The sequence below is a fragment of the Ictalurus furcatus genome, chromosome 15 (assembly GCF_023375685.1).
Source record: "Ictalurus furcatus strain D&B chromosome 15, Billie_1.0, whole genome shotgun sequence".
NCBI lineage: Eukaryota > Metazoa > Chordata > Actinopteri > Siluriformes > Ictaluridae > Ictalurus > Ictalurus furcatus.
This window is the reverse complement of record NC_071269.1, coordinates 7,826,633-7,852,807: the sequence shown is the minus strand read 5'-3', so window position 1 is coordinate 7,852,807 and position 26,175 is coordinate 7,826,633. Positions and strand designations below refer to the sequence as shown.

General features: G+C 41.0%; 1 protein-coding gene across 3 annotated transcripts in view; it reads right to left on the bottom strand.

The window, feature by feature from the left end:
- ddah1 (dimethylarginine dimethylaminohydrolase 1) overlaps positions 1-26,175 on the bottom strand; it is a 50,474-nt gene that overhangs the window by 10,345 nt on the left and 13,954 nt on the right. The window lies entirely within an intron of this gene.

The window sequence follows — 26,175 nt, the reverse complement described above, 5'->3', positions numbered from 1 at the left end:
TACACTTCATTCCGGTCAATTTCCACTGAGAGGCATACTTTTCCATTGCTGTCTATTTTAATGATACTTTCCAGAGTAATTATTGCGCTCTTTCCAGCTGTTTTATTGTACGCAGTCATAAAAGTGTTATTCTGGACCGCAGATTTGGGCTGTGCCCAGAACTGCAGCCTGTTCTTCAGTAGTTCGCTTTTTAGGTGAGCTTGGGTACATTCGATGGACATTATACTGTACATTACAAAGCCTTAATATGTAACCAAGGCCACAGGCTTTCAGTAATGATGAAAACAATTCAACATGACTGAATTCCAGTCAGCTAATGCCTCAATAGCCTGTGACCAAACACTTAAGAAAACCTGTGTAAGATGTAAGTTATCTCTGTTCTCTGTCCATTGACAGCAACACAAAGACAAAAACAAGCCATCCTTTTCCAGTTTCATTTTTAGTTTAACTGTAACATACTAACATGGCTAGATCATTCTTCTTCCTGTTTTCTATAAGCCCGACATTCCCTTCATCCCCAGCTGGAAGTGTCAGACAGACATGTCCTTCTGTCCAGCTTTCTATCCAACTACTTGGTGTGATTGCTTGGTTTCCCTCTACCATTCTGTCCGAAAGCACTACCATAGGTTACGTCAAGACCCCAGAATGTATAAAATATGGCCATCAGTTCTAATGAAGGAGGCGTGACACGTGTCTATCACTCCTACAGTTGTGTGGCAATTTTTAAAAATTGCATAATACTGAATTACATCACATTATGCCATATCCAATATACCTTGACTGTGATAAATTGATGTATATCACATATATATGTGTGTTTGTTTTTTTAAATGTAGGTTTATCAGTGTAGCCAAAGCAGCGCTAACCAAAGTAAACGGTAAAAACCCGATTTTCCTCCCGCAGACCTTCAGCCTCTGGTCTAGAAAGAAAAACCATTACGTCTGCCTTTTTGGATGTCTCAGCGGCGTTTGACAAAATGTTACCAGGCTGTCCAAGATATCTAGATGACATCATGACTCAAGACCTGGGGGTGATGTCATTGTGAAAGGAAATGTTAAAGTTTTTATGAAGAAAAAAAGCCAAAGGAAGTGACCTAGAGAAGAAAAAACCAGCAAAATAGAAAGAAATTCAGATCAAACACTTGGATCCGCCTGAGGTAAGGACTTGCAAGCTGATCCTGATAAAGGAACACATCTGTTGTGTTTGCGCATTGTGTGTGTGTGTGTGTGTGTGTGTGTGTGTGTGTGTGTGTGTATCTGTTTGTGCATGTGTTTGATTTATAGTCCTGTTTGGCTACTCTCAGAGGCCCTGATTTTACAGCAGCGAATCAGTGTTTCCACGGCGATATCTGGGAATGAGGTCATCGCACCGCTAATCGAACGCTTCTGCTTCAGCTCCCGTCGAGCCAAGCATGTCATCACGCAGGCATGCTACCATGGTGACCGCAGGGCCCCTGGTTTCCTGAGATAGTGCAAGGCAGCCAACCCACCCAACGACCCACATTAACACACACACACGCCTGCTTCACATGCGCACATACACACATATGTACGCAAGCACACACACACACACACACGCACACACACACACACACACAAACAATATGCAGCTACTGAAAGAAAGGGAGAAAGAACTGGCACATGCAGCAAAGTCAGAGGGTACTGCCCCTGTTTTTAGGGTCTGAGGGTGAAAGGTCATCAGATTTGTTTCCCAGTTGTTTTGTTTGGTATTTTGGGTAATGTATGAAACCGTTGTCAATTGAAAGATGTTTAAACAAAAAAAATAATTAGAATTTGATTTATTTCAAATATTGACATCATTCAAATCAGTTATACATTTTGTAAATAACGTTTAATTATTATTCATTCTAAATTCTATGATTCTAATCGTTTTTATTCTATATTATAATAGTTGGACAATGTATATAAGACTAGTCCCCACTCTCTCTTCATTACACACCCTGGCTCTTGTTCAGATCAGAGTCCCTGAAATGTGGAGGGTTTAAGGGGCTTATAAAATCCAAACACTGAGTACATTCTCTCTCAGTGCTGCAGCAGATAAAGCCCTGTCTGTCTCATTAGCAGATGCTAGTGATGCTAACAGCAGAGGCCCTTCAAAAAGAGACAAGATGGCTGAAGTAAAAGTGCTTCACTGTGCAATTGATTGACAGGGACGCAATATACGTCCACCCACTCCAACTGAGAGCGAAATTGTCTGGCTTTTAAGCAGCTCTCCTCTAGTTAGAAAGAAAGATGGATGAAGAGCTGTATGGCAGTGCGCTGAGCCATAAAAACCTCTTTATCTGCTGATTTGATCCATTATGAACAGCCAGTTCTGTGTGTGTGTGTGTGTGTGTGTGTGTGTGTGGTATTAGACTTGAGCACCAGAGTCCACATTCATATTATATATATACACACACACACACACACACACACACACACACACACAATAATAACTGAATTTCCACAAATGAACCAGTTCAAAAAGTTTACATACGCTTGATTCTTAATACCGAGTGGTGTTACCTGGAGCCAGGAGGGTGTAAACTTTTGAAAAGTGATGTTCGGTATAAATTGTTATGATTTCATCTACTAGGAAACATGTAAATACCTTGTGTAGCTTCTGAAGGGTGGTACTAAATGAAAAAATAATATCTTTAAACAAAATAATAACATTTTACCCTAATCATCCCGTTCAAAAGTTTTTCGTTCTCTTGAAGTTAATAAGACAAACAAAAATTCATCTTGTACCAAGAAACTACAAAGCATAACCTCCTCTTGTCCTGAGGACATCGAAAAACCTCAAAGCTCTGACACTGGAGACTCCTTCAATAAATGTTAAATAAATGCCTCTTTACTTCACCATATCCATGATTACACATTTTTCGTCTGCCATACAAGTCCCTGTGAATGAGCTGTTATTGTAGAAACAATCATTAATTAAAACAAGCTCATTAATATAACCTGTGATTTGCTGCTGTTATAGAAAATTACATCAATGCCTTCTGACCAATCAGAATCGAGAATATGGCATACAAGTATCTGTTCAGGATAAAACAGGAGACACATTTACATGCAGCCTAATAATCCAATAATAATAATAATCTGATGGAATTGAGGCCAAGGCGAATACAATTTCTATCTGATCAACTTCATAGGTTAAGCAGAAGAATAACTACTACGTAAACGTATTACAATGAAATAGTTGGACATCAAGGAAGGCGAGTGTAAACTGAGCGAACACACTGAGCTAAAGTTAGCAACACGCTACATTTTGACAACACTCTGAAGCCTTTCTGTTTTTGTTGTTTTGTAACGTTAACACTAAATTCTGCTCCTAACATATACACAGGATTGGCTTGGATTAATTGTTCTTATGAAAATGGAGATTTAAGAGAACATGTAAATAGCTCTCGTATTACAGCATTCATATTCTTCAGTTGGAATAAATTTATTTGAACGGATGAAAATCTCTGTATATAAACACAACTGTTACACAGATGGTGTAATCTTACATGCAGAAGAAAAAGTGTACTCTAAATGCAACGGATGAAAAGCGAACCCAGGCTGTACAGAACAATTCTGGCCTGAAGCAAAGTCTTCTGGGAGATGTGCCGAGTCAATTGTGTTCAGTTCCTGAGGTTTGTAATATCACACGGCAGCCATTAGAGCGGTTATAAAACAGAGACATGGCATGTTTTCCACCGCATCATTTCACTGCCGTTCCATTCGTGTGACGAAGTTTCATTTAAAACTCCATCTGTTATCCACCCAAGATGCCGATTCAATTAAATCTTATGCAACACTTCCATCTTATGATGATGCTTTCCCTTCTCAGTGCAGAGTGCTTCATCAGTTGACTAGAATAAGAAGTGGTAGCTAAGACAATGCAATAACTTATGGCCAACTAGTTCGCTAGCTAAGTGCATTTATACAGACTAAGGGAAATGAACGAGCATATGATTTTATATATTTTATATATACACACACACACACACACACATCATAGTAGCACCCTAGCACGTCATTGTCCAATGTTATGACTTGCTATGGGATGTGGTATTCTCTCCTCACATCACATCACATGTGGAAGCTATTTGAGTCTGGTCGTTATTGTCTCTTGAAGTTTAACCAGTGTTTAAGGAGTAGGGTTTTGTTGTTATTGTTGAACCTACTTGCCCATGGGGCTACTACTAATTAAGAAAAAATTTATTTAAAATTATAGCCTGGACACAAAATCGGTTCATCGCAGGTGCATAGGCTACTGATTTGTCCACCCCGTCTTTCTCTCGTGGCCACTATCTTGTCAAGTGATAAAGCGCTCTCTAAATCACTCAAACAGTAACAGATCCCGGTCTGCCAAAGTCAGAACTATTGGCCTTCCCCTTAATACGGCCTCCCTGCCAAGCTGTACCCTTCTTTACTGCTACCAGGAACCCCCCCCCCTCCCCCTTTCTCTTCCCCCCCGCTCTCTTTCTCTTTTGGGTACATTCCTGCCATTCCACTTTGCAAGCAATCGCTGGGGCACAGAGAATGGATTTCACTCTCCTGTCAGACAGAAAGAAAGAGGGAGGGGAGATGGGCATGGTGCGATAGAGTATCTTGTGTAATTGCGCACGGCACTGATGAAGTGTATTTGAGACTCAAAAGGGCCCTTGGGGAGAGAAATGAGGTGAGATGGATAGAAAGAAGAGGACAGAGAAAGGAGTGCATTCCTGATGCTGGTGAAACCCATTATTCAGGGTTCCTAAGACACTGTTATTTAATGAAAGCAACATACCGATCTGCCGGTTAGTTCTTTTCCATACTTGTGTACTGTACAGTGGACTATATATTCTTTCTGCATGCTGTGTGTACCACGGTACCACTGCTCAAAATTTGTTCTTGGAGAATCAGGCACCAGATCGTTATTTGATGAATACACAGGATTCATATAAAAGCCAAATGAACAAGTATATGCCATATACAGTACTTAATCAGTATAAAATGCTCAACATGGAAGGATATCTCGACCACATCCAGGGTTCCCAAAATTTAGACTGGAGGTTTGTTTTGTTCCAGAAATAAATAAAGGAAAAAACACTTCAGCTCTGCTTCCACAGAACACAGTAAAATGATCGTTCTATTTCCAGTGAAACCTTGCTGTTGCACAGGAATTTGTCCCACAAACCAGACCTCTAGTTTCTTTAAACTCTGCTTTGTTTGTCAATAAATGTGGCTAATATCTGCCTGCTTTCACAGGACGAGTCCACCAGAAACCAGCCACAATTCTCCTGTGACCCATCTCCAAGTCAGCAGGAGTATCTTGTTTACTCACCACTAACTGCTACACGGTACTTTTGAATAATTAAAGATGCGATTCTGTTAACTTTTTCCTTTTTTTTAACCCAATGACTTGCTCTGAAAAGTCAGTTGTGTTGCTGTGTTCGAAGGTTTGCCTTTCTTGTTGGAAACGACTGGACAGGAGTGCAACCACATGAAAGTGCTGAGAGACAATCAGATTGCCAAGATTGTAGCCAAAAAAAAAAAGTGTACAAAAACAGTCAGACGTTCAGGATCCCGTGGGTGGACCATACTGAGATACTTCCGAGATACTAGGAAGACCTAGGAATCGAGTAGAAGATAGGAGAACAATAAATACCTTCACTGATCTTGTTATGAATGATGATAGAAAAGAAAAGCTAGAAATAACAATCAATGCTCCATGTGCGTTTAAGAAAGATGATTATATTTCATTGTGGTATACAAGCGTTAGCCAAGCATGACGTGTATGGTGGGTAGAATGTTTAATTAGCTAGAGCCAGGAAGGTTTACACACTGAGCTCTGCTGGAACAAAAAGAAATCTCATTTCTGATGACTCTGACATTACCATTACTCAATTCTCTGTTTCCTAATTATGGAACCTTTGTCTCGTTAAACAAAGCAACTCGCTGAATTTGGGGAAAATACAAATTAATAGCTACAAAATAGTTCTGTGGGCTAATGAACCCATCTTGGTGATTTGCTGAGGTCCTGCCTGTTAGCCTCCAACATAGCTGTGTCTAGACAGTCTACTGCACCACTGGCATATCTCATGCTAGAACTCCCAGCATTTACCACAAAAGCTCTAGCTCTTGCTCCAGTATAAGTGAAACTGATCCATATCCCTCAGATAGATAGCAAGAGTAATCCATCACAGTTAAGCCACCGAAAGGAAACAATGGAGACAGACTTAATGCTCAGCCAGAGGGAAACTAGCCTGATCAGATGTTAACAAAGCTTTTTTCTGGCAGCCAAATCATGAGAGATAAAGCAGCGCGCTGACCCCGTTGCAGATTCAAAGCCAAAAAGGATGGAAGAAAGTTCGTAAGAATGGAAAAGGATTCGAGTTATCTGTCTTGAGGAATTTCAATTTCATTTTAGAGAGTAGGAGCGCTAGATAAGCTAGCCAGATCAGATCGGCAGAGGTATTCCATATTCACTGTTTTGATGTCAGAACGACTCGATTTGGCCATCTTTTGCACACGCCACGCAACCTGCAGTAGATACCACATTAGCCTACCCGAGTGTCATGACCGAATCGGTTCAAATGGATCAGATCACTACTTTCTTACAGTAGATTAAACAGATCGTTCTGATTTTGAAGGAGAATATCGTTCACGTTGTAGTCCTAATTTACATTTAAAAGAAAGATGAGCTTTTCTATGGGCGCACGGTGGCTTAGTGGTTAGCACGTTCGCCTCACACCTCCAGGGTCCAGGGTTCGAGTGTCCAGCGTCCATGTGTGTGAGGAGTTTGCATATTCTCCCCGTGCTGCGGGGGTTTCCTCCGGGTACTCCGGTTTCCTCCCCCAGTCCAAAGACATGTATGGTAGGCTGATTGGCGTGTCTAAAGTGTCCGTAGTGTGTATGTGATTGTGCCCTGCGATGGACTGGCACCCTGTTCAGGGTGTACCGTTCCTTGTGCCCGATGCTCCCTGGGATAGGCTCCAGGTTCCCCGTGACCCTGAAAAGGAGTAAGCGGTAGAACATGGATGGATGGATAAGCTTTTCTGTTTTTGAACGAGATGAACCCATTTTATTGCTAGCCTTCAGTTCTTCATCATAAAACTAATTATTCAGTAAGTACAGTGACACTGTAAATCTGGATGGGTTAAAACCTTTATGTTCTACTCGTTAATAGCTAGATAAAATATTTTCTTTGGCTGGACAGCTAGTTCAATAACATTCTGAAAAGTGAACAGCATAATAAATGGAAGTATAATGGTTTAAACAAATTATTACTTTTAATTCTAGCACACTTGTAAAGTGACTTTAAAAAAAAAACAAACTTTTAAATGGTTGGCTACCTTCACAATGTAAATAAAGAAACAGTTTGGCTTTAAAAATGTGCTAGCTAAAAACAGCTAGCTAATTTTACTTACGTCGGTCAGTTTGCTTTTCAATAGCTAGCTGATGTTACGTTAGTTTACCTACCTACATATTAGCATGGAAATAACTTCGGAATATGCACTTACTGCTGCATTATATGGCAAAAGTATGTGGATACCTGACCATCACACCCATATGTGGTTCTTCCCCAAACTGCTGCCACAACATTGGAAGCACAGAATTGCCTAGAATGTCATAGTATGCTGCAGCATTAATATTTCCCATGACTTTAACCAAGAGGCCCAAACCTGTTCCAGCATGACTATCCCCCTGTGCACAAAGCAAGGTTCATAAAGACATGGCTTGCCAGGGTTGGTGTGGAAAAATGTGTGTGGCCTGCGCAGAGCCCAGAAATCAAACCCCACTGAACACCTTTGGGATGAACTGGAACACGGACGGTGTGGGATGTTTAACAACCACATATGGGTCTGTTTAGTAAAGTGTCCACATACTTTTTTCCATATAGTGTATATTTTGTGTAATCAATTATTGTGACATGCTTCCTTAAAACAGTGTTTGCGTAACGCTACAGTGACTTCAGCAGAAACATGATGCGTCATTTTTCGCAGATTCTGCTTTCCAGGTAATTTTGAAAGTTGAGCACCTAAAAGGACATGACACTTCTGAAAGTAGGCCAGGATTATGTGCACAACAGTACTCCTGTTTAGCTGCCTAGCTGAGAGTGCTCATCTCCAAGCTCCGGTAATTCTACACCACACACACACACACACACACACACACACACACACACACACACACACACACACGATATCTTATCTCCATTGCTCCATTGCTTTCCGACATCTCCCTTTTTCCACAGAAGTTTAAGTGTGCATGTGCTTGATCAGCCCATCAGTTAGTCAGCACATTCTTCATCTCTATCAATCTGCTCCCCTGTCTCAACAAAAGTAATATGTCCGACTGCTTGTCATCATATCCTGAGTTCATTTTTTCCACCTTCTCTCCCTCCCAATCATAGACACCTCACATTTAAACACATACATTCACAGTGCTGCTATTATAGTTTCTTTCAATGCGTTCCCGGTCCTAACGTTAGAGAGGATGGAGGAAGGTGTCAGCCTTAAACTGTGTCTCAAACATTTCCCAATATTTCATGTAGAAAAAGAAACAAAATAGACATAATCCTAGGTCTTTCCTGAGGATTTAGTTCACTCTTGAAATGCAAAGATCAGCCTAGGCTAGGGGTATTATCGATGTCTACTCTCTTCATCTCCCTCTGCGACTGCAGGCCAAGGCCTGTTAGCGAAGTCCTTCAAACAACACATACCATGTTTGAGTGGAGAAGCTACAAGAGACACGATCTTCTCTTTTTCTCTACACTATGTGGAAAGCAAAACGTGTCCCTTTCCCCTATTAGTCTGACTTTCACAGCTCAGGCTCCTTTAGGTCCTACCTCTATCTTCAGAAAGCATTTAAGGCCTTACTGGTGGAGGCCCTGGATATATAGCAACATTCAGAATTCTGGGAATTGTTGATAAACTAATTGCTTTCTTCTAGCGACTGAATACCTAAAATTAATTGAGGCATGCTCCTGAAACCAGCAATTGCTGGATACCTCAACAGAACGGAGAGACTTTCTTTTTGCTTTTTTCTCTCTAGAAAACAGATCTAGGAGGCTAGGTGGTGCCATGGCAGCTCATGGGTTAATCACCCTGCAGCGAAGGGGTTCCAGTGCCATTGTTTGATTACAGCCATGATCTTCAGTATGGCCTGCAACCCATAACTGCTCTAGGAGCACCCAGGAGGCTGACCCGTTGTTCTGACCCTTTACTTCCTTTCATGTGTATCAGCACATGAGAAGAAAACAAAATTCCAGTATAGGGACTCACGGGCCAATAAAGTGTATTTATTATTTTCGATAAAGTTCAGCAACTAGTGAGATACTATGAATGTCCTGAGATGCCTGGATCAGATCAGGATTTGAGGAAGAATTTACAGTTCTCCTTGTCTTTTTTTCTCTCCCTATTCTCTCTCCCAATACACTCTCGCCTTCATCTTTATCCCTGTCCTTCTTGGAGGCTTGTATAACAGCGCTATTTGGGTCTCGCATAGAAGGGCAAAAAGGTCGGACAAACATTTGGGCTATAAGGCCAAAGAGGGGTAGTTTTGTTCCCTTATCTGAGTGATCCGAGAATGCACCCTTGGTTGCGAGAGGAAGAATGTGTCTAACAGGCTCTGGGCTAAGCAGGCATGGCTAATTAAGCCCCTTGTGCAGGGAGAGGACCAAAATTTGGCACATGCTGCACTTTTCTAAAACACATCCACAAAAGCTCTCTCTCTCTCTCTCTATTATTGTCAGGGTTCTTCCAGGTAATAGTGTGCTTGAACCCTCGTGAATGGGCGTAGCCACAATTTTTTATGTGAGAATCACATAAAAATCTAACTTCATCTGTGAGACAGTTCAGGCAATTTGCATTTGCAATTTGCTGTGGACACACAGTGGACATGGGATGGATCTAGAGTACATCTGAATTTAGTGGAGTTACACAGCATTAATACTACATTGTAAAACTGAAAAAACTAGGAAAGAAAATCCAACAAACAAAAATACCAATCTGATCTCTCACAAAATTGCTAGAAAGAAATGTGCAGATTAAGTGATAAAAATACCATGAATCCTACCTCAAGCCCTCACCCTAATCTTAACCCATATACCCCAGTTGATTGATGATGGGAATGCAGTGGTGAAGCAAGGAGGGTATAAGTCCAGATTCTCTTGCTGAGACAAACATCATTTATCATGATACTGCAACTCAATCATCACGAATACTACTGGATTGATAAATTGAGTGATTATCAGCCATTTTTATCAGTGAATTTCCTAATAACTATCACCTGCATACAGTGTCAGTGATAGAATTTATCATCATTTTTTTTTCCAGTTTCATTTTTATTGAACATTTCTGCTGTACATTTCTGCTGAACTGAACATTTCTGCTGAACATTTCTGCTGGACATTTCTGCTGGACATGTCTACCAAACATGTCTGCTGAACATCACCTTTTCTCTTCTCTCCTCCCCTCCCTTTCCCAAATATTCCAAAAGAACTCCAACACACAGCAGTAAACATCCACAGGTTTTTTTTTCTTTTTATACTAACAAAGGAAAACAAAATTAAAAGTACCCATCCCCCGCCCCCCCGGCTCATCATGGCTACCCAATAACTGTCGCTGGTTATATAGATATTGTAAGACCCAACAACAGGCACAAAAATTTAAGTGGGAAGTGTCTGTAACTCCATAAAGTATACGATAAAGGGATGCCATTTATATAAAAAAAAAACTTCTCCGTACAACCCTTCATCGTATACCCTATTTTCTCGAGTTTTAGAAAAAACATCACGTCCTTTAGCCACTGGGAGATAGATGGGTATTTAGCAGACTTCCAATGCAACAGTAGGGAACGTCTTGCTATAAGGGATGTGAAAGCAATAACATCCTTTTGTATCATGCTCAATGGAACTGAGTCATCAGGAATCCCAAATACAGCAATCAATGGGCAAGGTTTTAAATCTACCCTGAGAATAGTGGACATGATGGTAAAAAAAACCAGACCAAAAACCATGGAGATCAGGGCAGAAGAAAAACATATGGCCAAGATGGCAGGGAGAGCCATGGCATTTATCACACTTGTCCTCTACGTCCGGATACATCACAGAAAGTCTCGAGTTGGACAGATGGACTCTATTTAAAACTTTGAACTGTATAAGTCCAAGACGAGCACAAGAAGTGGTAGACTGTACCCTCCCTATAGCATATTCCCAACACTCTTCACTTATCTGTACTCCTAACTCCGTTTCCCACGCATTCCTAATTTTGTTACTCGACTCACTACCTAGCGCCAGAATAAAATCATAAATCCTAGAAATCATTCCTCTCTGATGCAGATTGTTTGAAAACAAGCTTTCCCAAGCCTGTGAATTTGAGATCATCATTAAAATAAACTACTAGTAATACCATTTCATCATGGTATAGAATTCAGTGGACTGAATCGGGACAAACTGACACAGATAATAAAATAGTGTGGAATGGGCAACTGTTGAAAAACACAAATAATTTCTTCTATGATGTGGCAAGGCAGAATTGACTTATTTCCTCCATGGTCTGGGCGACCATTCAAGCTCATCCTACTTGATGTTTTAAAAGAAAATCTGGCCAAATACTAAACTTGTCATAGTGTGACCAGATGAAGAGCAGTAGCTGAGCGGTTAGGTTGACCAGAAGGTTGTGAATTTAAATCCCAGTCCTGCCACAGGACCACTATTGGGCTAACTCCTAACCCATAACTTCTTAGCGATACTGAAATACAACTTCTAGTTTAATGCCGTCATGCCCATGACCTCTTCTAAATGGTAAAGTTATCTAAAGTTTCTTTCTATCGTCCCTGATAATGGCACAGACATTCATAGTTATACTGTCTGCGTGGGAAGGAAGGCTTTATTTCCATCTTCCGTTGCGGGTCAATCGCAGGCTTTTGTTTACTCGTGTATACACAATAGTTAGTTAGATGTCCGCTCTAGTAGCATGTTGAGCTGGCTTATGACAACATGTTAAAAGAAGTTTAAACATGTAGTGGCACTGGTTACTGAAGCAAACATTAGCCACACCAGGGGTATTCAACTAAAATTGGTATTCTCCATAAAATGACTTGCTTACAAAGGTCAGGGTGGGTAATAAACACAACTGAGTGCTGACAACATTTCATATTCAATGCTTAACGACTGGTCATGACAAATCAATTAAAAGAAATTGTTTTGAAGCATAACCCGCAAGATGTAATGGAGAAGAAAAGGTGGGTAAAAGCACATGGAAAAAAAAAAACCAAAAGCAATCTTTCAGATCTCTGGGGAATACAACAGGGATCAGTAACACATGCGCAGACAAATATTCACACAAGCTGCCTGTTTGCTTGACCCATGGCTTTGGCAAATGGACCAAGTACTCTGTCAAGATGCTGCTTGGCCACTTCTGCTCGACTAGAAACCAATATGGCCTTATCAGACAAATAGTCAGACAGCTGAGCAGAGGGAAGGGTGAAGAAGAGGAGACAGAGAAGGGATTAGCCAGGAACGAAGATGAGAAGACAGAGACACAGACAAGGCTTTGAAAGATATCAAAAGAGTGCATATTGCAAGGAGAAAGGATACAAGCATGAAGGAAAAGAGAGATGAACACAAGCATGCTATGGAGATATGGGACAAGAGTGACTGCAATCAAATTCATCTAGGACACCACTCTTGTTGGTGAAAGTGAGCGTGCTCTCCTGCTTTCACCTGTATGACACTTTTTCTAAACCTGTGTGCTACATTTGAAATCGAAATGTGTGTGAAAAAGCATTTGCCGGAGTTCTTTTGTTTTTGTGTACATCTCATACTAAATACTTTTAGATCTTCAAACAAACAAAAAAAACAAAAAAAACAAAGGCAACCCGAGTAAACACAAAATACAGTATTTATTATTATTTTTTCTTTATTGAAGCAACAACAAAAAAAAAGTTATCCAACACCTATCACCCATGTGAAAAACTAATTAAACTTAAAATCTGGTTGTGCCAACTTTAACAGCTATAACTGCAACCAAATGCTTACTTCTAGGACTAGGACTTACTCCTACGCTTTGGATCGTTGTCCTGCTGCATAATCCAGTTGCACTTGAGTTTCAACTTACGGTCTGAAGACCAGATATTCTCCTTTAGGATTTTCTGGTAGAATGCAGAATTCATGTTTCCCTCAATTACTGCACGTTGTCCAGGCCCTGAAGCAGCAAAGCATCCCCACATCACACCATCACACTTCCCCCACCATGCTTCACTGTAGGTATGATGTTCTTTTTTGTGGAATTCTGTGTTTGGTTTACGCCAGATGTAACGGGACTCCTGTCTTCCAAACAGTTCCACTTTCAACTCATCAGTCCACAGAACATTCTCCCAAAAGGTTTGAGGATCATCAAGGTGTGTTTTGGCAAAATTCAGACGAGCCGTAATCTTCTGGGTTAGCAGCGGTTTTCACCTCGCCACTCTTCCATGGACGCCATTTTTGCCCTGTGTACCCCAGTAAACGGTGACCTTTATTAATTCAAGAGAGGCCTGTATGTCCTTTGATGTTGTCCTTGGCTCTTTTGTGACTTCCTGGATGAGACGTCGCTGTGCTCTTGGAGGAATTTTGGAAGGTCGAACACTTCTGGGAAGGTTCACTACTGGGCCGAGTTTTTCCATTTGGAGATAACGGCTCTCACGGTGGTTCTTTGGAGTCCCAGAACCTTTGAAATAGCTTTGTAACCCTTCCCAGACTGATGTATTTCAATCACCTTCTTCCTCATCATTTCTGGAATTTCTTTCAGCTTTGCCATAGTGTGTTACTGGGTAAGACCCTTTAACCAACTTCATGCTGTTGAAAAAGTTCTCCTTAAGTGTTGATTTGATTGAACAGGGTTTGCAGTAATCAGGCCTGGTTGTGTCTCGTCCAGTTGAACTCCATTATCAATGCAGTTTCATAGATTTGGGGAATTAGTAACTATGGGGGCAAATACATTTTCACACAGGCCCAGTTGGTATTGGATAACTTTTTGCATCAATAAATAACATTATCATTTAAAAACGGTATTTTGTGTTTACTCAGGTCGCCTTTGTTTTATCTTAGTTTTAATTTCTGAAACAATTTAGTACAAGCCCAATTCCAAAACAGTTGGGACGCTGTGTAAAATGTAAATAAAAACAAAATGCAATGGTTTGCAGTTCTCATAAACCCGTATGTTATTCACAATAGAACATAGAAAACATATCAAATGTTTAAAGTGAGTAAATGTACCGTTTTAAGAAAATAATAAGGCAATTTTGAATTTGATGGACGCAACGCGTCTCAAAAAAGTCGGGACGGGGGAAACAAAAGGCTGGAAAAGAAAGTGTTACTAAAAAGAAACAGCTGGAGGTTAATTGGCAACTTCTCTGGAATTGGGGTTGCATGAGATATACACAAAAACAGAAGAAATCAGGCAAATACTTTTTCACATCACTGTAGGTGGTAGAAACATCACTAACTTGAATTCTATCCACTGATATAGAGAAAATGAAAAAGAAAAAAACTCATTCATTTAAGGGAATCCCTCAATACCACTTTTTTCAACACACTGTAGGTCTTTGGCTACCCTGCCCTGACCTTCCCCTCTCACTGCTATGTGTATGTGTATGTGTATGTGCATGTGTGTATGTGCATGTGTGTGTGTGTGTGTGTGTGTGTGTGTAAAGGTGAAAAAAGATCCCAGATGTGGCCCTAAGTCTACCAAAATTCATCTCACATTTTTGGGCCATGTGGCCAGCACATGGAGTTGTGGTGCTTTCACGAAGAACGAACACACGATTCAGATCCGAGTTCAATATACTTACTGACACTTAAGTGGTTTTTTTTTTGAGAATTTTGTTTTGTAATTATTCAGAATATTGTGAACTGAAATCCCAGGACTATCAAAGAACCAATAAACCTTCAACTTCCTGACTCTGCTCTTGGATTTGTTTCTGCCCGTGTTTGTAAACTGCATGAAATTATTGTTGACCCTTAAAACGATCATGACTTTTTTGTGGACTGCACATGCACCCATACGGAAAGATTATATATTTATAGTCTGAACTGACGTGTTGGTAAAAACTGTGTTATATCCTGTGGGAAAAGAGGATCTGTATTTTTTCTTCAGTTTAAAGACACACCCCGAAGTTCTCACTCTTTGCTATTGTTTCCCACCGAAACCACAACGAAACCAAGTACTGGCGAAGTTTCAAACGCGACAATAAAATATAGATGACATGCCAGAGAAGTGACACTTCTGTGGGTTTTAGGTAAGTTATTGAGTTCCTAGCGCAGGTACAGCCTACATCCATGTTAAGGTCATGGGACGTACAAATCATCAGGCGTAACTTGCCCGGCCATGAGCTCCAAAGCAAGCTCTTAGTAAAATGAGGTGTATATGTAGTACGTATGGAATTTCTAGTGTGACGAGCATTGTGAAGACACCCATCTCTGTGATTTATACAGAAACCACTTATCACGTGCTAATAGATTATAATTACTGTAGACATCCTCTAACAACATTACTTAATATAGATGTGTCTGGAAATCTTCTTTTGTCTGAATAGTACTGAATAGTAATGGTAAGGTGAGATATAATCTGACGGATCATCTGATCTCCATCTGATAACATTAAGAAAACACTTCCATCCGAAACTGTGGCAGAAACTAATTTTTCAGGAATATATTACCAATGTGAATGTACATAGCATGAGCATTAGGGTGATGGAACCTGGACCACACTTGGTCAGTTGAAGCAAATCCAATTCGTTCTGCACAGCCCATTTTGGAGAGAACTCCTTCACAGCACCAGACCAGAAGGACTACAGAATGTTCTGGCCTGCAGCCTGACTGGAGAACGTTTGAATGCACAGCGTGGGGTCCCGAGGTATGAATGTGAGGAAGAATGAGAAACCGATGATGGAGAGAGGAAAAACCGCCTTGGGCACAGAACCATGTTCTGCATCTGTGGAAAAATAAAAAATGTAGACAGGGGGGAAAAAGGTGAGGAGAAATATGTGGAGTTGAGCCATGGAGTTTCCCAAAATCTCTAATGAAGGGTTTTCCCAGAAACCCTGGCAAGCTTGGCTAGTTTTATATTTTATTTTAAACAATAGGCCCAAGTGAATGATGCAAGCTAGAGATCCAGCAATGCACCCAGAGAATTATACATTACAACACCCAGCACTCAACAGCCTAGGAAACTCAACATGATTAAACGCTGTTCTCAGAAGCAGAACCTCATGGGTCAGAGAAGGGCATCTTAACACTCAGCGCCAACACCAAATCCAGAATCTTCCTCCCTGTTTCATCACTGCGCTAATTTTAACCAGTGATTAGATGAAGGCCTTATTTGGCGAGAGGTTCCTCCAGATGTTGTACATCAGACAGTAATGATGAGATATTCTTATTACAGCTGCAGTCAAAAGGAGGTCAATTTGTTTCCTGAAGCCTTCCTTAAAGGCAGGTTTTGCTGTGAAACTAATGCTTAGTAATGTCTAGCAGAGGGTCATATCTTTCAATGTAAATATTTTTGAAAGAATTCACAATGTTGTATTGAAACTAAAATATCCAGTGTGCATTATACAAATACTGGAGTTGGGAGTAAAAACCAGCCAATTTTAAGCAATCGTTATGATTTTCTTATCAAAGGTAATCCATCAAATTGTTTTGGACGATACTTAGACCACCCATTGTGAGATTTCCTTTTGTTCTCCGTTATTTCACCTTTACATATTGCCACAAAACAGCAAGTGCATGTCTCTTTAAATATATGAAGACTCTCTTTAAAGCTCGTTTAAAATATTATTTAATTACACAGCCAGAAATTGACCGATATCTGTAGTCTATGTACAAAAATGTTGATAATTCACTCCCTACAGTATATTTATGACAAATATATGTATATGGTACACGTACTTAGCCGGCTAGCTAGTTATGAGAAACTCAATTATTACAAACTGCTGAATTACTAACTTATTGCCTGAAACAACCAAATGCAAAATGACATTTTAAAATAAAATTTAAAAAATGACATGTTCTTCATACCCCATTACTCGGTTTGACTAATAATACACTTTATGGCCAAAAGTATGCGGACACCCCTCCTAATTACCGAGTTCAAGTGTTTCAGCAACACCCATTGCTAACAGGTGCATAAAAGGGTGCCACCTTTGCCACAAGTCAGTTTGTACAAATTTCTGCCTTGGTCAACTGTAAATGCTATTATTTTGGCATGGAGGCATCTAGGACCAACAACAGCTCAGCCACGAAGCTGAAGACCACACAAACTCACAGAGTGCTGAATTGAGCAGTTTGTAAAAATCTCCAATCCTCGGTTGCATAACTCACTATAAAAGTTCCAAACTGTCTCTGAAAGCAACATCAGCCGAGTGTCAGGTGGTTCCTGAAATGGGTTTCATGGCCGAGCAGCTGCACGGAAGCCTAAGATCACCATGCACAATGCCAAGCACTGGATAGAGTAGAGTAATGCACCAACACTGACTCTGGAGCAGTCGAAACATGTTCTCTGGAATGATGGTCACTATCTGGCACTCTGATGGATGGAATAATCATGAAAAAAAAGAGACTACCAGTAAGTCTTGTTAACATGGATGGAGTGTTCTTTCCTCTTGTCTTTCTCTTCCAAGAATGTCTACTTTTATAAACATGAATTTGGATGAAACTTCAGAGTGACAAAAACCTGAAAAACATACATGTATGTGTGTATCTGGTTACTGGAACATGTGGACTCCATCTGCACTGGAGAAAATGAGATACTGCAGTACCATCAGAGGACTCACCCACACCAGGTGGTCCATCAAACCTTACGATCATAGTAACAGAACCCTCACACATACACTCCACAGGTTGTGGTGACTAATGTCCAAGCATGCATGTGCACCTCGTACGGGAACTGCTCCCCAAACCACCTAACATTTGGGCAGACATCTAGCGCTCTGAACATACTTTAGCATCGATGCACAGCGAGAGGTATAAATCGGATTAATGATCCATGTTTGTGTGTGTGTGTGTGGGTGTGTGTGGGTGTGTGTGTGTGTAATAGAGAAAAAGAAACAACCCCTGACACCATATTTCCAGATACATCCTTATGGGAATAGCTTGTTCCTCTCGTTCCCCCTTTTTAACATAGTCTTCCAATCCCATTCCAGGAAATCATGCAGAGGATGTGTAAGTGATTAACTTCTGCGCACATTAAAAATGGCAGAATAAAAAAAAAAAAATGTTTACAAAGTGGAAGGAGAAGACTGGGAGTTTCATTCATTCCTAAGACTACCAGAGTGCCACTGTTGGGCCCTTGAACGTGGCCCCTAGCAATACGCTCTATGTAACCACATATTCCCAAAGAGCTTAACTTGGACCTGCTCCATGATCCATTTCCGTTTGCTGAAGCCATGATTTACATTTAATGTGTGAGTGAGCAAACTGCCAACTGTTAGCTGCACTCGTACTGTACTTCCACATTTAGTCATGCAGTAATATTACAGAGTTTCCTCAGTGTTCTTCACACACACACACACACACACACACACACACACACACACACTTTACAGTACATCGCTGTCTGTAAAATGGACCATCGACAGAGACGGACAAGCCCAACGGACCAGCAGGAACGGCTTCCTGACTACCAGCTTCATCGGTTACAAGGAAGACGACGCGATCGTTCTTTTCAATACATCACCATGCGAAAGTTTGGAATCAGTTATATTTTATTCAAGTAGAAATAAGTTAGTCCCTGTTCTCAGTTACATTACAGCAGCTCTAAATCAGTCATCGATACCTCACCAGCTGCCCCGCTCTCTCTCTCTCTCACTCTCTCTCTCTTTCTCTCTCTTCACTATATTAAAGTGATAGTTTGGAAATGAAACCTGTACGCATTTCTTTCTTCTGAGGAACACAAAAGAAGATATTTTGAAGATTGATGGTAACTAAACAGTTTTGGTCCCCATTGACTTCCATTGTATGGACAAAAACTAAACAAAACACAGAGACGTGTCTCAAAATATCTTCTATTATGTCCCACAGAAGAAAGTCAGCCATACAGTTTTGGAACAATATGAGGAGGAGTAAATGATGACAGAATTTTCATTTTTGGGTGAACCATCCCCAAAATCTATAGTATCTACTATCTCAAATCGATCTATAGTTAAAAACACAACAGTTGATCATGTTATCACGAAGCGTAAACTCGTCTGTCCTGATGATGTTGGAAAACTTAAAGTTACAGCTTGACCCCGACTGCTACAAAGCGCTGACACTGGAGACTCCTTCCACAAAAGTTACATAATCGTCTCCTTGCAGAAAACTTCACCGTATCAACGATTACACACGTATTTTTTACCCCGTGAGTGTGGAGCGTCCGCCATACAAGTCCCTGTGAATGAGCTGTTACTTCGGAAACGATAACGTATGATAATTAGTACGAGGGCATTAATGTAAACCTGTGAATTACGCTCGCGTTACGGTCCGTTATAGAAAATGAATCGATGCTTTCAGACCTGAATCCAGAATTCAACATCACTACCGAACAACTTTCATTTTTCATAATAAATTGTCCAGGGAACTCTCATGTAGTCTAAGCCATCTGTCCTAGCTGTCAGAGGTTCAGGGTGAGAACCCGGCTTTGACCAAACACCACGTCTGCAAGCGTGAGTGTGTGTAATTCTGATGAAGGCAACTTGCTGCACTCTTCTTGTCCCCACAGTTCTCTCACTCCTCATTCCCTGAATTCCTGCTCTCTACAGACGGGCGATGCCGTATAGATGAGAGAAGCTACGGAAACATGCCCCGGGCTTCAACATGGAAGTCCCTGGAATGTAGGTACAGGTCTGCATGTGTACATCTGTGCTGTTACAAGTGTGTGTGTGTGTGTGTGTGTATACACCTATAGTCACACACTTGAGTGCTCAGTGACTCAGTAAAACATATTAAAAGCACCGAGCGGTGTAGTTAACAAGACGCTGACTCACATCGCAGTAACATAACCACAAGCAGCTATAGCGGAGCTGAGACACGAATAAGACAAAACAGGAAAGGAGAAATGAGATGTTATCAGGGGAGAAGAATAAAATGATCCATCTTCAGTTGCTCACTTTAATTGTTGAATGTTGAAACAGAGTCCCATTTATATCCCATCATTCAGTTACTGTTATAAAAGTTTGAAAGAAACGGCAATCACAGCTGTTTCTCTGATGCAATACAATATCGTAATGTCATAAAAAAGCTAAAAATAGAAATAAAATTAGTCCTTTAAAGGAGAGTCTTAGCACTTGACCAAACAGATGTCGTCAAGTGGCTGGTGGTAACAGTGCACTAAATTTACACGGTCAGATACAGATACTAAATACTAAAACACATCTCAACTTTGTTATCGCTCGGATAGTTTAGCTCACAGATGTCTACGATTTTTATAGTTGCAGACATTTTATAGCCGATAACAGGATCTGTTCTGCCGAGAGAACCCCTGCAGATACACACCGGTCCATACAGGGGTTTTATTTGGGATCGTTCCGGCCAAAAACGCTCGATTTTGCTGTGGCGTTTTTCCAAAATTTGCAACGCAAGTTGCGGAGTCTTTTTTTTTTTTTACGGGAAATTACACGAAATTGTGCGCGTTGTGGTGACATCACATGATGCGTGTCGGCCCAAATCTGTGGAACAGCTGCAGTAATTTTGAAAAAAACTGCGAGGTCCTCTGGGTATTGCGGAGTTTGCTTGGTTTTGCGTTAATTTCTGTGATCGCAAAATCCTGGAGGGACTGAATCACTGTACGTCTGCGTACATGCTTTTATTCTGTCACTCTCTCTCACACACACACACACACACACAGATGGACAGATGAATAAACACTGACATGCCACTGGCCTACTGACCTTTCATATCAACAGCACGCAAACTACACACAAGGTATGTGAACACACATACACATACACACACACACACAGTATATACATTCACACACAGCAGGAAATGTGGTATGCATAAAATAGAAACACACACAGATGGAACAAATAACATTCCGTGGATACCTGATATACTTCAGACAATATTCAGTGCATGTGTGTGTGTGTATGTGTGGTTTCTGACACTGAATTGACAGAGGGACAGACAGATATGGAGAGAGACAGAGACAATGAGAGACACAAAGCGTGTCCTAGCAATGCATTCCGAGAGACATATGAGGATGACGTGTGTGTGTGTGTGTGTGTGTGTGTGTGTGTTGGATAACTGTTTCGGAATCCACAGACTGAATGAATAACACTGTCCTCTTCCTGTTCTACTAATAGCAACCTGATCACACAGTGTATTCATATGTGCGTGCACACACACACACACACACACACACACAATAGCTTTTACAGGCCACACAAATACCACACACACTCCCTATGGAGATCCACAGGTACAACTGGAGTAGCAGATGGGACTGGAAAAGGAAATGGAATCTCTCAAAGGCCTCAGAGAGAGAGAGAGAGAGAGAGAGAGAGAGAGAGAGAGAGAGAGAGAGAGTGTGTGTGTGTGTGTGTGTGTGTGTGTGTGTGTGTGAACCCGAAAAGGGAAATGAAAGGATTTCACTGTTTACCCAAAGTATTAATTCCATTCCTTTTCACTCATACCTGTTTTTCTTTCTCTTTAACATTCTCCAGAAATCTCTCAATCTCTCTCTCTCTCACACACACACACACTTTTTTGGGGACCAGATAAGCACAGTAACATAACAAAAACGACTTAAGAGGACCTTTTCCTGGTCCTCACTTTACCTGAATTTGTTCCACCATCATATTTTTGTGTATTTAAAATATTTAGATTTGATATGTTAATTAAGTGCACAGTTAGGACAAGGCCTCACGGGTCAGAATACCTCTTAAGTTTGGATTTTATTTATTTATTTATTTATTTTTGCCTTTAACCAGAAACTAAGATACATACAAGAAGCTCAGACCCAACCATTTTAATATAATGAGCACTTTTAATAGAAGAATTCTACATCGTGAAGTGCACACCATGGAGGAGGCGTGGCCTCCGTGTCAGAAGAACAAATCCATCCATCAGTGTACACACATTGTTTTGTGTGGTTTTGAGACGTCCCACTACTTCGGAAAAATCATCAAAGCCAGACATGTTTGGACAGAGTGTATGAAGAAGGCATGCATTCCACAAAAACTCCAAACAGAACAAAATATTACAGAATGAACAACTATATCTATCTATCTATCTATCTATCTATATCTATATATATCTATATATATATATATATATATCTCTCTCTCTCTCTCATATATATATGATATATATATATATATGAAAAACAAATGTCAGGATGACATGACTCACACAGGTAGTGGAAATTCCACCAGAATACCACCAGATCCACATTACTGGGGTGCGATGCACATGTTTGGATGAAGGGATTTAACAAACACAAACTGTTCTTTGTTCGACAAGCCCATGAGTGAAGCACAGTAGCCTGTTACCATGCCAACCGGGGGGGTTGGGGGGGTGGGGTTGTCTGTCTGCGTCAGCGCTCATTCCGCCAGAAACAGGTCACGTCTACGGGGGTCACGACGCTTGACGTATGGCCGTTTCTGTACGAGAGCTCGGAAACCTCCAAAACAGGTGACGGTTTATCAGGAGCTGGCCCGCGTGATAAGAGACACGTCTGTAGCGATGTCCCTCGCTCCTCAAGGTCATGGTGACGTCATCAGCTTTACTTACTTCACATGATGTCTCTCCAAACATATTTACTCCGTCTATCTCTAATCGGTGGGAATGATCTCCAAACATGGTTCAGCCTCGAAGATAGCGTCAGGTTTACACCCTGAGCCCACATGACGAAGTTTTTCAAATTTATACTGTAAGCAAATGAACTTGCTCTGTATGTATTCTAAACTTCCTATACTTCTTTTGTAGTAGTTCCTGCTGAAGATGAGCCATGTGTGCAGGTATAAGCATACAGTATTTATACTGTAACCTGAATCCGCGGATAAATCGAGAATTTTCACCTTAAAGGAAGCACGTTACAACAAGAAAACGTAATGAAGACTGTGAGGGATTCGCTGCAGAAACAAACAACTGTAGCAGAGTCTCCAGAAGGTTCTGCAAGATGCTCAGCGAAACATAAATCAGCTCATTTCCTCACCAAACTGCACCAAGTAACTAACGACTGCAGTGTACCCGAGACTGCTTTTGTGTAGAAAATGTTTTATTTCATTCTTTCTGAAGTCATCTTTGCTTTACAGCGTTTCTTTACTGAAGACTTTTGCACAGTACTGAAGAAGGGAAAGGTCAGGGAGGGGGTAGATTTCCGTAGTCGTAGCTGAGGAGTTCAACGTGATGACGGCGTGTTATGCAACGCGGCCGGTTGAGCGCTGTCTGTAAAAACACTGAGATGTTGATCAGAAGTGCAGAGGTGTGTGTGTGTGTGTGTGTGTGGCAAGTCTTTCAGCGATCAGACGTGTTGTCACAGGAACGGCATGTAGATGTGCAGCGTGGGACAGGCCCCTGCGAAGCTCTGGCACAGCACAGGTGCTGTCTCCGTCCCGCCCCCTCACCGCATCCACCGGCCACGATAGCAAAAACACACACACACAGAGCTACTGAGGAGTGTGTTTTCCTGAGTGTGTGTGTGTTTCTGTCATTATCATTCTTGCAGTAGCTCATGTTTGAAGTCCAGACAGACAGAGAAGTGATGGAGAAAACAGCCTCTCACACTGTGTGTGTGTGTGTGTGTGTGTGTGTGTGTGTGTGTGTGTGTGGGGGTGTGTGTGTTGAGAGACATGCATGATGAAGTTCAGACTGTCTGGTTCATTCGTTCTCTCTCTCTCTCTCTCTCTCTCTCACACACACACTGCACTGATGAGATAAGACCAGAATGAAGCGTGTGCATTTCTCTCTCTGTCTCTCTCATCACAGGTGGAGGTGATGTCATCAAATACAGACCCCATAGGGTCAAAGGTTAAGAAAGGCAACACCGATGACCTGACGTCAGTTTCTCCTCCAGAATCCCACACACAGAAGCAGGACATGTGTGTGTGTGTGTGTGTGTGAGTGAGTGTGAGTGAGTGTGTTTACTGCGCTTGATGAGGGGGTGATGTCATGGCGAGACCCTCCGGCTGCGGTCATAACTCAGTGAGGGTCAGAGCTCCTGTCTCATCCTCTCTCTCTCTCTCTCTCTCTCTCTCTCTCTCTCTCTCTCATTCTACTCCTTCCTCTAGACTAATTCATAATGGAAGGGTTTATAAAACGTTCTCAGTCCTTCCTCCGTGTCACTGAGCAGATCGACTTCCCTTTATCGCTGTTACGCAACATTTCAATCCTCACCGTCTCCTTCAAACCGATTCCAATAACCCACTTCCTCTTCCTATATACTGCGAACTTCACTTACAAATAATCGCCTACTAAAGTGTTACGCGTCCTGTAGTGTTCATACGGTAATAATACCAAAATAATCCACAATACAAAGGTTTTTAAAACATGACAGACCACGGGAGAAAAAAACATCATAAACAACTTGTATAACATAAATGGGTGCGTAATAATAGTTAGGTTATATGAAAATGTTATTATAGACACACATGGCGCAACAAGGGAAGAATTATCTTCCCCATAGAGTTTTGACCTTGTGGGGACATTTGGCTGATCGACATTGAGGAAAAAATCCTTTCTTTTTCTTTTTTTACCAAATCCGCAGCTTTAAGGTTGACTGAGGTTAAAGTTAAGGCTGGATTTGTATAGGTGTAGTATAGGATTAATTAGCAGCATTAATAATAATAATAGTACGGTCCTCAGAAGGATAGTTAGTGTGTGTGTGTGTGTGTGTGTGTGTGTGTGTGTGAATTCTCCATATGGATATGTTTTGTCATCAGCAGTCCTTGGATTGAGATTTGAGTGTGAGGACACACACAGTTTCATGTATTCCTATCACTATTGGGACATCTGGTCCTTACAAAACAACAAAATAAATAAATAAATAAATAAAACCTGTATGAGCTAATCTCTTCAGCCTGGGCCTGCAGATTTTACATCCAAGCATTTCAAATTAACCTAGAATTGTAGATTGCGAGGTCTGACCACACACACACACACACACACACACACACACACACACACACACACACACACAAACAAAACTATATGCTCCTAATTAATAATAAGATACATAAATAACAATAACAAACACTCAATTTGGCAACTTTTTTTTTTAAATACTGCATCATACTTTTTATCTGTTTATAGTTACATTTAATGTTCCAGGATACAAGTTAGTTCCTGTTCTCGCTTACGTTATAGCAGCTGTAAACAGTCCTTTCCTCACCAGCCCTCTCTCTTTATTCTCTCTCTCTCTCTCTCAAAGTTAATAAGACGGAAAAAACGCAGCTTGTGGTGTTACTGAGGACCCGCAAAAGAAGCGCAGACTCCTCTGTCCAGAAGATGTCGGAAAACTTAAAAGTTACAGCTTTACCTCCGACTGTTACAAAGCGCCGACACTGGAGACTCCTTCCATACATGTTAAATAAATAAATAAATAAATAAATAAATAAAAGCATTTTTGGCAGCATTTGTGCTTCCGAGTCTGTCGCACTGCATAGGCAGAATAAGAGCTAATGTCTTCTAAGGTTCTTTATTTTGGACAAATTAAACAGACATGTGTTCTTCTTGGAGAAGGCAGACTCGTATTTCTGTCCACCGGACAAGAATTATATTTAAGTCAGCTGCCAGAATCCTTCCCTAAACCTCAAGTGGATTTGTGATAATACTGTAAACTGTGATAAGAGCTCATATTGGCACATGAGTACACACAACTCACTGCTAGTGCTTAAAACACCAGTTGTCTCTGGATTACTGCACAGAGTCAGGTGTGTGTGTGTGTGTGTATGCACGTGTGAGACGCATGAATCATGGGACAACTGGTACAGCCATTCATCTCGCCAATCTTCTGAAGAAAAAGTCACGAAACCGCAGTGATGCTCGCCAACATGGGATTAAAGGAACGATTCTAAATCAGAGCTGCAGCTGAAAGTCAACGTCAGTGAAAGATATTTTTAAAAAGTATTAAATCAAAGACGATGTCAAGAGGATCTGAAGAGGCAGAAGATCGATAAAACAGACGTAGCATTAAGCAAGACTATTTTCTGGGGTAGTATCATGGGTATTTGTCAGGGATTT